This window comes from Microcaecilia unicolor, chromosome 7, assembly GCF_901765095.1.
Source record: "Microcaecilia unicolor chromosome 7, aMicUni1.1, whole genome shotgun sequence".
Taxonomy (NCBI): Eukaryota; Metazoa; Chordata; class Amphibia; order Gymnophiona; family Siphonopidae; genus Microcaecilia; species Microcaecilia unicolor.
Window position 1 is genome coordinate 6,868,986 of NC_044037.1, and position 16,099 is coordinate 6,885,084.

Sequence of the window (16,099 nt, forward strand, 5' to 3'; positions counted from 1 at the left end):
TACTTGCACAGCAGCTGAAGGTACCTGGATTCCAGTGGTCCCAGCACCCTCTCACTGGCTTCTCACCGACTCTGTTCTGCAGGCTCTTTCCGTAGTGTCTCTCCTTCTGTGTTCAGATTCACTGACCAGTCTCAGTTCCAGTCCCAGCCCTTACTCCAGACACTAATCAGTGGCACTCCTCACAGTTTTTCAAAGTACTCACTAGGGTTTGCCTGACCAGTCTCTTCAGGATTCATACCTGCAATATATTCTCAAGTCCAACTGCCCTACACTGGGTACTTTTCTCAGCAGGCATTTACTTTTGCCTGTGTCTCTGCTTCCCCCTCTGTACCTCTGTAGCTCTCTTGGATAAGCTCATTACTACAGGGACTCTGTGGCACTCACTGTCAGCAGGCTAGCACGCTCTTTTCTTCTGTTCTCTTTCCTCTTAGCTCGGCCGAGTTCTAGACACCTTGATAGCAAGTTCACAGTCCCCTACAATATCTATGCTCCTGTGTGGATGCTTCTCAGATGACTCTTCACCTTATCCTGTTGCTGCTAGACTCTGATCACCTCCCCTGCCTCTCTTCACTGGGCTCCGAGGACCTTCTGGCACAGCGCAGTTGCTCTGCAGCAGCTCCTGGGTGACTGATGCTCCCAATCTCTGGATTGTCCTCTTATGCCCTGTGATGTAGCTCCTCTTCCTCCATGAGCTTCTGGTCTTCTGCACGTGGCTTCTCATGCTTTTACTTCAGCAGCTTAAGGGTTTGTCTAGGCTTATTCTTCTTACTCTTTTCTTTCTGTCTTCTGGTGAATCTGAAGTTCTTCATCTGTAGGAGCAACATTTATTCAGCTTTCTTCAGTGTTTCAGGGAAGGAGGGGCTCCTTAATAATGTAGGACCTTCTCTCTTCCTGCCTGACTGGGCCTGCCTCTTGTGGTCCTCTTCAGAGCAGCAGCCTTCTTTTGTGGAGGGGGGGGGGGTCTTCTCTGTCACAGCTTCCCCTTCCGTGATACTCTTCATGGCTGTCACTTCCATCTTCTTACTGCTGCAGATCCTGGCTAGTGCAGCACCTGGTGGTTGCAAGCTCCTCTTTAGCTGCCCATGTTGCCTGTACAGCCCCTACTCTGCTCCCTGTCTGCCCCATGTCTCATGGCTGCAATTCTAATCTTTTTTTTTTTCTACTGCTGCTGTTTTCTTCTTGCCACACCCAGGGGGAGGAGGGGGAAGTAAAATAAATGTAATACATTTAGTTAAATATAGCTCCAGGCTACACTTCTACCCACCAAGATGTAAATGTCGGCCTTGACATTCGCTCCATCATTCACAAGCATGTGGGGATATTGCTCACCACACAGTCACACCAGTCCAAACTTACTGCTTCCCACCATAACAAGGGAAGTTATATAATACTTTATAACAATATTTGCATTGTACAAGGTCAATCTGACTGAACTTTCACATACTCCTACCAGCTTAGTTATTTGGTTGAGAACTAGATAGAAATGTCGATCACTCATCAAACTGTACATTAAATATCAAAAGAAATAGTGGTTTTCCCTCAAATGTTTTGACTGACGTCCCTTATTCTCCTATAAAGACTTCCTGGGAAATAACACAGTCTCTCTTGTTCAATCCCTGATGAAACTATAGAGTTAGAATCTGCAGTGTCATCAATGACTATTTCAGAGTTTTCTGTTTGCAAGGTCCTTTATTTTTTCATCATTTTGGTTATTAGAACATTAGAAGAGTAGCACTTCATAGAAGATACCTCGGTCGTTAACATTGTCAGTCGACATATCTTCATCCTGCAACTCCTGATAGAGGTCTAAAAAAAAAACCTGAGTGCGCTGGAACGGGTAAACGTAAATTGATTGTTTCTTCTTTCAAAAAGTACAGACTAGGGAACACTCAATGAAGTTACATGGCAATACTTAAAACAAATAGGATGAAATATTTTTTTATTAAATAAATAGTTAAGCTTTGGAACTTGTTACCAGAGGATGTGGTAACAGTGGTTAGCATAGCTGGGTTTAAAAAAAAGTTTGGACAAGTTCCTGGAGGAAAAGTCCATAGTCTGCTATTGAGATTATATTACATTAAAACGTTTATATACTGCAGTTACCTGCACAATTCACTACAGATCAGAAATGTACACTAGGCCATTCCTAGTAAAGTTCCAATGACATCAATTAAAAATTCTCTAATACAAACTTTTAACATAAATATTCTATCCTATTCTACTGAAAAAGTACTTATTTACACACCGCCTTTATCCAAAACAGAAAATACAAAAGATATACATAATAAAATCACACAGAAAGGTAAATTCAAACAATGAAATAACCTTATGCAGCAGCAAAGTCTCAGCTTAAGGTGAGTCCATAAGTTCATAGAACAAAATCAGGAAGGTACAAAAATGCCAAAACAAAATAAATAATCCCTCAAAGTCCTCTTCAAATAAGTAAGCCAGGATTCAACCTTTAAATTTATTTATTTGTTGCATTTGTATCCCACATTTTCCCACCTCTTTGCAGGCTCAATGTGGCTAACAATACATCATGAATAATGAGAGTACATGAGAAAGTATACAATTAGTAATAGCAGAAGGATTTAAAACATGATCGTATTTTAGCAAGCAATCATAGTAAGAAATATTTAAGAATTATATAAGAGTTATATAGAAAATGTGTATTTAGTAGTAGCAAAAAACATGGTAATGGTTTGGCAAGCAAATATTGTAAGGGCAGTTCTGGATATGTGTACAGGAGTTCACATTTGTTGATCCTTGTTGTATGCTTTGTTGAAGAGATGGGTCTTCAGCAGGGGCGTAGCCAGACACCCAATTTTGGGTGGGCCTGGGCCCAAGATGGGTGGGCAGAAGAACCCCACACCGTCCCACAGGTGATTTGGCCTCTCCTTCTCTCGCCTGCATGCCATATATTCTCTCAAACATCTTCCCTCTTCCACATACCTTTTAAATAGCAGATTTTCACTGGCAGCGAGCAGCAACTAATACACACTGCTCATGTTGGCCCCACAGCCTTCCCTCTGATGCAACTTCCTGTTTCCACATAGGCGGGAATAAGGTTGTGGGGCCGGAGTGAGCGGTATGTATCAGACACTGCTTACTGCATATGAAAATGTGTGCAGAAGGGACAGATGTTGGGAGTTTTCAGCTGTTGGGGCTTGGGAATCCCTACCAGCCACATCCTAGGTGTGATGCTACAGGTTGGGCCTGAGCCCAAAGTGGGTGGGCCTGGGCCCACCCGGGCCCACCCTTGGCTACGCCACTGGTCTTCAGTAAACTTCGGAAGTTGGCTTGTTCGTAGGTCGTTTTTATGTTTCGCGGCAGCGCATTCCAGAATTGTGTGCTCAGGTAGGAAAAGGCAGTTAACTTATTCCACTCCACTGGTGCTATAACAAAAAAATGCACCAGTTCCATTAAATCCAAACAAAAGTGTTTTAAGGCAGGTACTACAAGGTTGTGCTGGTTCTGAGATTGCAACGCACGCATCGGCACATACACGTCACAGCTTGTTTCAAATAAAACAGGCAAATTGTGATACAATACGTGGTATGTAAGCAATAACAGCTTATACGAAAGGTGAAGCTTAACAGGCAACCCTTTCAAACATTATGAGATGGACAATCCAAACAGTAATCTCACTGCAGAGTCTTGTGCTACTTGGAATGACTGTACACAAGAATTAGGTAACCCCAAGTAGACGATATTACAGTAGTCCAAATTTCCCCAAATCATAGCTTGAACTATTTTTTTAAAAAATCTGTTTGCAACAGTAACTGTTTCAATTTGCACAGCATTCACATCTTAAAAGTACGTACCTTCGCCTGTATTTGAACCCCAAAATAAAACAAATTATCCAGTACAACTCCCAGGGTTTTTTTTTTCTCTTGTAAAGACTTCTTAATAATCACTCTAAGTAGTGATAAATTCTAGGGAACAACCACAGATGAATCATAAAGAAAATACCTAACCTCTGTTTTTAAATAAATAAACTTGTTTAAATCAACCGAACGACAGTGCAGTGGAACCCCATTATAAGGCAATGATTGGGATCCATAAAATATCATTGCGTTAAATGTGGGGTCGTGTTATATCAGGGTCAATGGAACATGAACACAAATGAACCAAAAGATTGATCTGCTGCAAAAGATTTATTTGCTAGAAACCAAGGCATTCACACAGCATTGAGTTTTATTGCTGAACTACCCTATATATACAACGTCATTGAAACATACAATGCAGTACTGTACTGGGTCTTATCTAGCATGGTCTGTTTTCTCAATGCAAACTGTTGGCTTTTTGCAAAATCAAGAATGTTTTGTAACTGTAAAGTTTTGATGCTGTCCACATCCTGAGCTTCCAGCCATCACAAACTTGCTTCAAGATGTTCTATGGCTTCTGATACTTTTGAAAGAGTAGGAGGAACACCATAACCATTTTCCTCACCATCAGCATTGTCTTCCGATGATGTGGCTGTGACTTTTCGTTGCACATTTGCCACAATTTCTTCATTGGTCACATACTCTTTCCTCCACCCTCTTTAGAGTAGGTTTATTGATGCCAATATCTTTGGCCAGCTGAGTTTGTTGCTTATCAGACTTCAGTTGATTGAGTGCAGATAACTTTTCTTGAGTAGTGAAAGACTTCTGCTCATGAGATGGTTTCACCATGGGCAGAGCTCACCCCAAGTTGTAAACAGAATTCACCCAAACTTGTTTTCACACCGGCACTGGGAGTGGCCTAAGCTGTGTATACAGAGTCCATCTGAGGTTTTTCACACTGGCACTGGGGGCGTCCTGAGCTGCGATAGTCCACCCGAGGTTTGTTTTCACACCGGCACAAGGAGCAGCCTAAGCTGTGTTGAACGAGTCCACCCGAACTTGTTGTCACACTTGCGCAAACAGAGCTCATCCGGGGGTGGGCCCAAGCCCACCCTAGCTTGGCTAGATGTTGACTGGAGTGGCGTTCATGTAGGGAAAGGGGTGGGTTCCATCTCGGCATAGCTAGACATTAGCTGGAATGGTTTTCATGTAGGGAAATGTATGTAAGAAAACAAATAGCCAAGACATGATCGCATTATAAGCGGATTTGCACAGCTCTCTGATCTTACTGTATGTTGGGCCACAGACATGCCTCACTTTAAGCAACATGCAGTCTCTGGCCTTGATGTGAACACCTTGGGAATGATGACCATAGTGCAAGCTCAGATGCCTTCTCTTTGACTTTGTCTACATTTTCAATATACAGGTCAGGCAATCTCTGGGTAGGTGAATGAGCTTTAATGTGCTTTTTTTTTAAATCTCACCAGTACTGTACTTGAAAAGGTCAGGTCTTTATGTCTTAGTGGGCGTGGCTGTATCTATTGTAGCCATTTGGCTCTTCTTCATTTTCCGTATTCTTTCTCTCTATTTCCCCTCCTTTACAGCCTTCAGCTGGAAGACCCTGCAGCCTCTGAAGGCTTTTGCTCAATGGGCAGGATGTGCCTTTACCCCTTGGGCCGTTTCCTTCAAAACTGATGCTTCATATATTTTGTCAAAGACAGCATAGGTCTGGGGCACCCTTCGTATCTGATGATCTTAGACATTCTAGTCCTGAGAGTCGTAAGTACATAAGTATATAAGCATCGCCATGCTGGGACAGACCAAGGGTCCATCGAACCCAGCACCCTGTCACCGACAGCGGCCAAAAGAACAAGCAATTTGTTCCGACCATCCTAGCAATACTGTATTATTCCCTCATCCATCCAATGACATTCTATGGCTTTTTCCTACTAGTCCGTCTAGTTTGTTCAGCACATTAGTAACTATGATCCTGGGCACTTCCCAACCATTCAGTTGGTGGATCCAAGGATCATCTCTAATGACAAACATACATAGATTGAAGATCTTTTGCTCCAGGCACTCAGAGGGTAATTTTATAAAGTCACACCTAGCTAACACAGGGGTCCTTTTAATAAGCTGCAATAAAAGGGGGTCTGCACTGGCATCGGCACGTGTTTTTGACATGATCTGAGGCCCCCCCTTTTATCACAGTGGGTAAAAGGCTGTCTGTGTTTTGCAAAGAAATGGCCATGCGGTAAATGAACCACTTACCGTGCAGCCATTTGAAGGGGAGCCTTACTGCCACCCACTGAGGTGACGGTAAGTGCTCCTGTGCTAACCCAGCGGTAACTGGGCAGCATGCGGCACTGCCTGATTACCGCCAGGTAAACACCAGCGCTACAAAAATAGAAAATATTTTTGTAGCACTGAAAATGGTGGGAACTGTGATAGCCTGGTGGTGGTTCCTGTTTGGCATGCAGTAAGCCCACAGTGAGCTTACTGTCGCTTAGTTAAAAGGCCCCCACGGTGTTTTCACGTGCCTACTTTAAGCCGAAATAGTTCCCCTCGGAAATCTCCCGCCTGCCAGTTCCCCTCAGGACAATTCCCTCCTAGGACTATTCCCCCCACCCCACCTGGCTATTTCCCACCCTCTGAAGTTTTTTTTGTCTTGTGTCGGTGTTGTCTCCACTGCATGCAAATCTCTCTCATGAATATTCATTGTGGATATCTCCAAAAATCTGGGATCTGGATCAGGTTTGGGAACCACTGGGATAACCTATTTGTAGAGTATGATAATAACAAAGGCTTCATCCAGAGGAAAGTATCACAAGTACTTCTTCGAGGCCTTCTGAATTCAAACCATAAACTGATTTCAAAATTAGACAGGCGATTTTAAATCTCATAGGCTGCTGGACCGACAGCCAACGAAGGTCTCTCATGAGAGGTAAAGTGCTGTCAAAACATCTTCGTCTGAAAATCCACCTGGAAGCCATAGTCTGCAATAGTTGTTGTAACTGTTTTTGTAACTTAATTGAGATATTACAATACATTACAATGAATTGCAATAGCCCAGTTGAGGAAGAAGGATCGCCTGAACTAAACTCCTAAAGTTACTTTGTTGTAATGAGGATCAAATCACCCGCCAATGTCTAAGCCTAAAAAAAACATTTCCTACTCAAGGCGCTAATTTGTTTATCAAATATCAATTTAGAATAGTTTTCTTCTGGGCAAATCAATGGATGTTAAGCCACTAGATTCCTCCAGCATTTGATTCCTAATCAAGGACATACCCCACACTGGTTCAATGAGATTATTTGGGAGGAGGGGGTATTTCTTGCTTTCTGCTTCCCCAAGAATATCTATTCACTGGCTTCTAAGCTACCTGTGTAGCTCTTATGGCTTCCATGACTTCATTTCCCAGTGATCCTGACAGTGAGGCAGAATAGACTATCTTTGGGAAGAGACGGGCGTCACTTGACTATGCTATTGAAACTTTTTGACAAGCAGTCAACCAAATCTTTCTCAGTCTCACTTCCAAATTCAATACTTGATTATATTATCATGAATCTGAAACCAGCACCATTTCCTTTTTGCATTTCATAGGGAAAGAATCTTGTGTTAGACTTCAGAGGATGCAGGTGTAATGGGATGACATAAAGTGCCCTTCTTTGTGGTAACAGGAGGAACATTCTGTGTCCCTGCTCCAAAGCAGTGTTGTTCGAACTAATGAAGGGAGTATAAAGTAGCTTTCACTACATACTCCTCGTGCCCCTGGACCAGAATTGGGGACGGAGGTATCTGTTTCCAGTCTGAAAAAGAATTATCTGTGAACATCTTCAGCAGAAATATTTTCGACATTGGGGTATCTAGAGGGACCAGAGAAGCTCTTGTTAAAAGGTAAGTGGATTTATTTGTCTCTTGGTAGGATATGGTCCCAGATAGCAATAGTCTAGTTTGCGACATGGGCATATAGACTTCAAATTATTTGCCCCTAACTACACTGCGTATGCCAAACCCTCAATCTTCCTTATGATCATATGTTCCAGTTGTCCTTTCAGCTCCTTCTGGTCCTGCTATAGCATCTGAGTGACCTTTGTGGCTGCTGGAATTGGTTTGTCTGAGAGCAGTGCAGGGTGATGTAGATAAAACCCATAATTTGCAAAGAAAGAGGCCTGATGGGTAGAAGAATACTGAGCATTGTTATAGACAAACTGAGCATATGGTAGCAATTTAACCCAGTCCCTTCAGTGATAGTTCACGGAACATAAGACAGTGCTAAACTATCTGGTTGATTCTGTCAGTCTGCCCATCGTTCTGTGGTCAGCGTGCTATATAGATACACGGCTTGATGTTTAACAGTTGTGAGAAAGTAGGCACGCCTCGCTTAAAGGTTGGGTACTTTGTGCATTAGGAGAACTCTACAGGATGTAAACTCACAATTAAAAGACATTTCTTAGGAGACGGTGTCTCTGAGGAATCTAAGGAAGTGAGAATGTAGTGGAGAGGAGCTTTCTGGGAGGTATAGTTCTTGGGTAACCCAACTGAAGATGATATGCCACCTGCAACCAACTGCAAAAGTTTCTGCTAGAAAAAAAGAATCCTCAAAAATTAAGGACCCTGTTTACTAAGGTGCATTAGTGTTTTTAGTGCGCTTACACTTAGCACGCGGGCTAACCATGTAGACGCCTATAGGGATATTGTAGGCGCATACATGGTTAACGCGCATTAAAAATGTTAACGCGCCTTTAACACTGCTTAGTAAACAAGGTCCTAAAAGAGATGAGGATATTAATTTTGTTAGACATGGGAAGTTGAAATGGGAGAGGCAGCCAGCTTCTGGGAGGCTAGGGGTTTTGGGCAGGTAAAGAGGCTAAGCCTTGTTCATTGTGCCGAAAGACAGGTTAACCTCTGTTTGTAACCTGAATGCTACATTTAAATCGACTTGTTGACTAGAAGCCAGGATTATAGTCATAGATGTTGAAGCACAGATTCTTGAATGAATGTGATATGTAAAGAAAAAAGCTGTAACAGCAAATGCTGATTTAAATCATAAGCAGAGTCCAGTGAATGGAAACTGGGGAATGAACTATTTAATTGTAGAGATCCCAGTGGAAGCCTGTGTGTCCTGCTTCATCTCTGGGAAAGAGAGTTGTAGTGAGCCCTACCCAACAAAACTATCCGGAAAGATGACTTTGTTATACAGAACACACGTGTATCTTCCAAGAACTGAGAAACAAACCGAGGCCACAGCGTGGGGAGACCTGTTTTAGGAGATCTTAGACAACCTTCTTAGCAGTAGGAATACATGGACAGGCAGTAAATGGGCCAACTTCTTAAGATGATTCACCTGTAGAAGGATCACCGTATTATCTTCTGACGGCGGACGATCGGTGATGAAATCAAGTTTTATTTGCTTCCATGGTGTGGCGGGAGGTTTCATTAGGCCTCTTATTTGCAATCTGCCATGATAGATTCTGAATGTAAAGCGTTTAAGGTGGTAAACTTTTTTTTGTTTTGTTACTTTGGTTTCAAAATTGTGTGGCTCCTGTGGCAGTTCTATTCACTCCCTTCAGCCATCTCCAAACCTTCATCCATGCACATGTTTCACACAAATGGATGTACTGGGTCACATTTGGGTTTAAACTATATCACTAGAAATGTCTGGAAAATAGTAAAAAACAAACTTGATTCATCCAGAATACCTAGCCAACTGGGAATTCTGGCAGGTCCTGTGCATTTACAATTTAGCTGGGTTCTGGTGGCATATACATTTTTTGGGTGAAATCTATTTATTTATTGGGATTTATTAACCACCTTTATGAAGAGACTCATATTCGGCAAAACTAAATATGAGAGTGCTCAACCCCTACGAGAAAAACTACACTGGCTACCACTCAAAGAACACGTCACGTTCAAAATATGTACCCTAGTTCATAAAATCATTCACGGAGAAGCCCCAGCCTACATGTCAGACCTGATAGACCTACCACCCAGGAACGCTACAAAATCATCTCGCACATTCCTCAATCTTCACTTTCCCCAACTGCAAAGGTCTAAAATACAAACTAACGCATGCGTCAACCTTTTCCTACCTGAGCACCCAATTCTGGAACGCCTTACCGCGCAATCTAAAAACGATCTACGAACTAACTAACTTCCGCAAACTACTGAAGACTCATCTCTTTAACAAGGTATACCAGAAAAATCAACAAATGTGAACTCCTACACATATATCCAGAACAGCCCTATGATATTTACTTGCTATATTACTATCATGCTCTATCATTATTATGAACCAAAGATCCTGCAATACTAAATATCTATTTTCTTATATATTTCCACCATTCATGATGTATTGTAAGCCACATTGAGCCTGCAAAGAGGTGGGAAAATGTGGGATACAAATGCAATAAATATATAAATAAATTCACCCAAGGTGGTATGTGCAGTAGGTACAGTTTAACATCAAACCTACAATCTTGTTAACAGCATAACAATAGTAAAATGAACACGTAAAGACATGGAGGGGCATAATCGAATGAAAACGTCTATCTCCATGGGCGTTTATCTCTGAGAACGGGTCCGTGAAGGGGCGGACTGAACAGTATTTTCGAAAAAAATAGACGTCCATGTTTTATTCGACAATTTGTGAGCTGGGCGTTTTTGTTTTTCAGTGATAATGGAAAATGAAAGCGCCCAGCTCAAAAACGAATAAATCCAAGGCATTTGTTCATGGGAGGGGCCAAGAGTCGTAGTGCACTGGTCCCCCTCACATGCCAGGACACCAACCGGGCACCCTAGGGGGCACTTTTACAAAAACAAAAAAAAGGTAAAAGAGCTCCCAGGTGCATAGCACCCTTACCTTGTGTGTTGAGCCCCCCAAATCCCCCTCAAAACCCACTGCCCACAAGTCTACACCATTACTATAGCCCTAAGGGGTGAAGGGGGTCACCTACATGTGGGTACAGTGGGTTTGGGGGGGTTGGACGACTAAGCATTAAGCAGCACAATTGTAACAGGTAGGGGGGGATGGGCCTGGGTCCACCTGCCTGAAGTCCACTGCACCCCCTAACAACTGCTCCAGGGACCTGCATACTGCTGCCAGGGAGGTGGGTATGACATTTGAGGGTGAAAATAAAAAGTTGTGAAACATCATTTTTTGTGGTGGGAGGGGGTTAGTGACCACTGGAGGAGTCAGGGGAGGTCATCCCCGATTCCCTCTGGTGGTAATCTGGTCATTTAGGGCACTTTTTGGGGCCTTATTTGTGAAAAAAAACAGGGTCCAGGAAAAGTGCCCTAAATTCTAGCTACAAATGCATACTTTTTTTCCATTATCGGCGAAAGGCACCCATCTCTCCTCGGCAGATAACCACGCCCCAGTTCCACCTTTGCCACGCCTCCGACACGCCCCCGTCAACTTTGTACGCTTCCGCGATGGAGTGCAGTTGAAAACGTCCAAAATCGGCTTTCCATTATACCGATTTTATTCATTTTTGTGAAATAAATGTCTATCTCCCGATTTGGGTCAAAATCTAGGCATTTTTCTCTTTCAATTATAAGGTGGATTGACACCCTGAATCATAAAAACTTGAAAGCAGCAAATTGGAAACCTAATAATAGCAATACCGTGAAACAGGATGAAAAATATACACATTTAACAGCACTGAAATTTAAAGAACAGAGACATAATATGATGCAAGCATAACAGTGATGGAATATCTAATAAGCACACGATTAGAACATTCAAATAACATTGCATTGATACTAATGCTTTTCTACAATACAGCTTACCATATAGCTAAGGGGCCAATTGCAGACATACAGATGCGTGGTACAGAGTCAGTTGGGATAAGTAGATGGGTGGCTGAACTCTAGGCAAGTTCTTTGTACAGTTAATCAAGATATAAGGAACTGGGTATAAGTTACAGTGTGTGTAGCAAGTTAGTCCAGGTACAGAATGGGTGTATAGTCAGTCACTCTATATATTAAAGGCTTGGGACAAGAGCCAGGCTTTTACCTGCTTCCTGAATTAGAGGTAGTCTTAAATTACACGTAGCCCCTCTGGGAGTAAATTCCAGAGCGTGGGGGCTACTCCTGAGAAGGCTCGCTGGCAGGTATCACATCACACAATTTCTTTTGATGCGGGGACAGATAGTGATGATCCTTGAGAGGAAAGTTCACATACAACTATGTTTATTATTATTAGAATTTACTTACCACCTTTTTTGAAGGAATTCACTCTAGGCGGTTTACAGCAAGAATAAGTGAAACATAAGCAATCAGTGGCGTACCAAGGGGGGGGGGTGGTGGGGGCGGTCCGCCCTGGGTGCACGCCGCTGGGGGGTGCCGTGGCACGCGCCTGTTGGCTGCGACTTCGAATCGCTACGCTAAATCCTCTCGTTCGCTGCAGCTCCCTCCCTCTGCCCCGGAACAGGTTCCGGGGAAGAGGGAGGGAGCTGCAGCGAACGAGAGAATTTAGCGTAGCGAACTCGCAGCGGCATGCACCCGGGGCAGACCGCCCCCACCCCCCCCCCCCTTGGTACGCCACTGGTAGTCAGACCATTGTATAGTGCATTGCAGTAATCCAGTCTAGATGTTATAATGGCACGCACAACTGGGATAAGATTTGCCTTCTCGATGTAAGGAGACAGGCAGCGTAGTTGTTGCACATGACAAGCAGTTTTTGAAGGTTGCTTGGATTTGGGGGATCAGAGTAAGTTTGAATCTAGCTGCATTCCAAGGTGATTTTAGGGGGGATTTGTATTTCCAAAATAGAAAAGTTTGTTGTTTTTAGCCCATTCTTGAATTGATGTTAGACAGGTAATCCGTTTATTCAGGACTGTGGGTAAGTCAGGTTCAAGGGGGTATGAGTAGCTGCACATCATCCACATAGATGACTGAGAGTCCATCGGCTAGTGGCTTGAGGTAAATACTGAACCGAATAGGTGACAGTGTTGACCCTTGTGGTGATGAGGTGCTGCCGAACAATATGGACTGTTGCCGGTCTGAATCAAGCAAGTACTGTTTCATTAATACCTGTTTCTGCCACTCGTGATCCACAGTGTCAAAGCTGCTGAGAAGTCTAGCAGTAATTACACTGAGGCAAATCCCCTATCTCAGTTTCTGTGAAGATCAACTAGTAGGTGAAGGACTTGATATACCACCTTTCTGAGGTTTTTGCAACTACATTCAAAGCAGTTTACATAGTATATACAGGTACTTATGTTGTACCTGGGGCAATGGAGGGTTAAGTGACTTGCCCAGAGTCACAAGGAGCTGCAGTGGGAATCAAACCCAGTTCCCCAGGATCAAAGTCTGCTGCACTAACCACTAGGCTACTCCTCCACTCATTCCACCAATAAGAGCCAACCTCATCAGTGATGTCACAATGGCTTGATTGCCCGATACTTGGCTCACTTCTGATATTGTGATGTCATAAGGGAAAGGGGGAAAGGGAACTGGGACTTGATATACTGCCTTTCTGAGGTTTTTGCAACTACATTCAAAGTGGTTTACATATATTCAGGTACTTATTTTGTACCAGGGGCAATGGAGGGTTAAGTGACTTGCCCAGAGTCACAAGGAGCTGTCCTGGGAATCAAACTCAATTCCCCAGGATCAAAGTCCGCTGCATTAACCACTAGGCTACTCCTCCAATAGCAACATTCCATTGTGGATATCCTGAAAACCTGACTGGCTGGGGATCCCCCAGAAGAGGTTTGGGAATCACCAGTCCACATTTGCATGCACTGCCTCCTTGGTATGCAAATCTATCTCATGCATATTCATTGTGGATATCTTAAAAACGTGACTGGCTGGGGCTCCCCTAGGACAGATTTGGGAACCCCCCCCTGCTCTACCCTAATAAATAAGAGATAACAGACACAGACACAGAGAAAGAATGTTACTCAATGTTTTACAACCTCAGGGACTGAAATTCTACTTCAGAACTGTAACTATTTTGCACCTGACCATAGTGTAGAGAGTTGAAGCACCTCACTTTAATCTCTGAGTTATCTTTCCGAGGAACTTCTGTATCAGGGATTTTCTTCCCCACAAGGTGAACCTGCTCCCTTGGTGAAGAGTGTGCATGGTAGAGCAATTAAGGGAGAGGGCGGGGAAGAACTAAATATCTTGTCAGGAGCTTAGCCGAGATTGGGTGGCAGAGCCGGTGGTGGGAGGCGGGGCTGGTGGTTGGGAGGCGGGGACAGTGCTGGGCAGACTTATACGGTCTGTGTCAGGGCTGGTGGTTGGGAGGCGGGGATAATGCTGGGCAGACTTATACGGTCTGTGCCAGAGCCAGTGGTGGGAGGCGGGGCTGGTGGTTGGGAGGCGGGGATAGTGCTGGGCAGACTTATACGGTCTGTGTCGTGGCTGGTGGTTGGGAGGTGGGGACAGTGCTGGGCAGACTTATACGGTCTGTGTCGGGGCTGGTGGTTGGGAGGCGGGGATAATGCTGGGCAGACTTATACGGTCTGTGCCAGAGCCAGTGGTGGGAGGCGGGGCTGGTGGTTGGGAGGCGGAGATAGTGCTGGGCAGACTTATACGGTCTGTGTCGGGGCTGGTGGTTGGGAGGCGGGGCTGGTGGTTGGGAGGCGGGGATAGTGCTGGGCAGACTTATACGGTCTGTGCCCTGAAGAGGACAGGTACAAATCAAGGTAAGGTATACACAAAAAGTAGCACATATGAGTTTATCTTGTTGGGCAGACTGGATGGACCGTGCAGGTCTTTTTCTGCCGTCATCTACTATGTTACTATGTTACTATGACCTGGGATGCAAATACAATGATGGACCACCCAGAAGCGGAGCCAGGTTGAAGGCGTGGGGGGCACGAGAGCAGACTTCCGCCAACGCCGGCACGCGTTTTAAATGTAACAATTGAGTAGGTGCCAGCGGAAGTCCATTTGGGGGACTGGCCGCTCCCTTGGCACCCCCCCTAGCTACATAACAGGGACCACCCCAAGTCCAGGACACACCCCTTACATTCCAATGCCAGATACGTTTCCTTTGACCCAGAGAAGCTGAATCTTTTTCTAGAGAGTGAAAAAGGTGCCCAGTGCAGCACTTACTAGGGAATGATCAGAATTTTGGAAATTATGGCATATCAGTGTAACCCTGGTCCCCTCCAGACTGTCCTGGATGCCAGCTAAGCTCTTTGGGTCAGGCACCCAGACCAGGGCATGTAAAAGGTAGTGTCTCTTTTTGAGTTGGGCGTAGGCCGGGGGGGGGGGGGGGGGGGGGTGTTTAAGCCACCACCATTAACACTTTGAAACAGTTCCAGAAAAAAAATCACCCTGGCTCCAGGACTTGTTTTTGTAAACTCTTGAACTTTCACTAACAGAGCTTTAAACAGCAACGTTGAGCAACAAGTCAGCGTAACAGTCGTAAATCTTTAATCTCTTGAGAGGAAATCCCAGGGTATTAATCAGATGGAAAATCTATCAGAATCAAACTTTTTTTTAGTGTTCACTCAGCTCTCAACGCTCCAAACTCAGGTTCGAAGAGGACTGATTTAATGTTTCTTCAGTAGGCTTATTATCGATCCTATTTAATGCTCTCATTGGAGAAATCCTTGGTATATATAAGAATCAGGGCCGCTGAGAGACTGAACCGGGCCCGGGGCAGGGTGGCCGCTCCCCTCATGATCATCACCACAGCCGCCCCCCTCTCACAATTGTCGTCCGCTGCTGCCCCCCACCACGATCGTCTCTGCTGCTGCCCCCCCCCCCCCCCCCCCCGGATCACTGCCGCAATTCAAATACCTTGGCTGGCGGGGATTACCAGGCCCTGCCAGCAGAAGACGTCTTCCTCCAGTGCTGACTCTTCACTTTGCTGATTGCCTGCCCCTGCAGCTGCTTTTTCTCTCAGGGCATGCTGGGTTTCAAAACCACCGAGCAATGGGCAGAAGAGCAGCACTGGAGGAAGACCTGCAGCATCTGCTCCTCCGGGTCCTCCCCAGCCTGCAAGGAGGGCCCGGTGCTGGAGTTTTCTCTCTCCTGCTCCTGTCAGGACGTGATCACTCGTGTCCCGTCAGGATCAGGAGAGAGAGAGAGACCCCAGTGCCAGGCCCCCCCCCCCCCCCCCTTGGAGGCCTGGGCCTGGGGATTTTTGCCCCTCCTGCCCCCCCCCCCCCCCCCTCTTGGAGGCCCTGCTGAGAATGTGCAAACAGCAGTGGTTAATAAACGCCTCAGAATGTCCTGCTTTGCCATCAAAGCATTTCAGCAGTGGCAGGATACTCAAGACATGTTGGTGGTGATGGCACCACTCACGG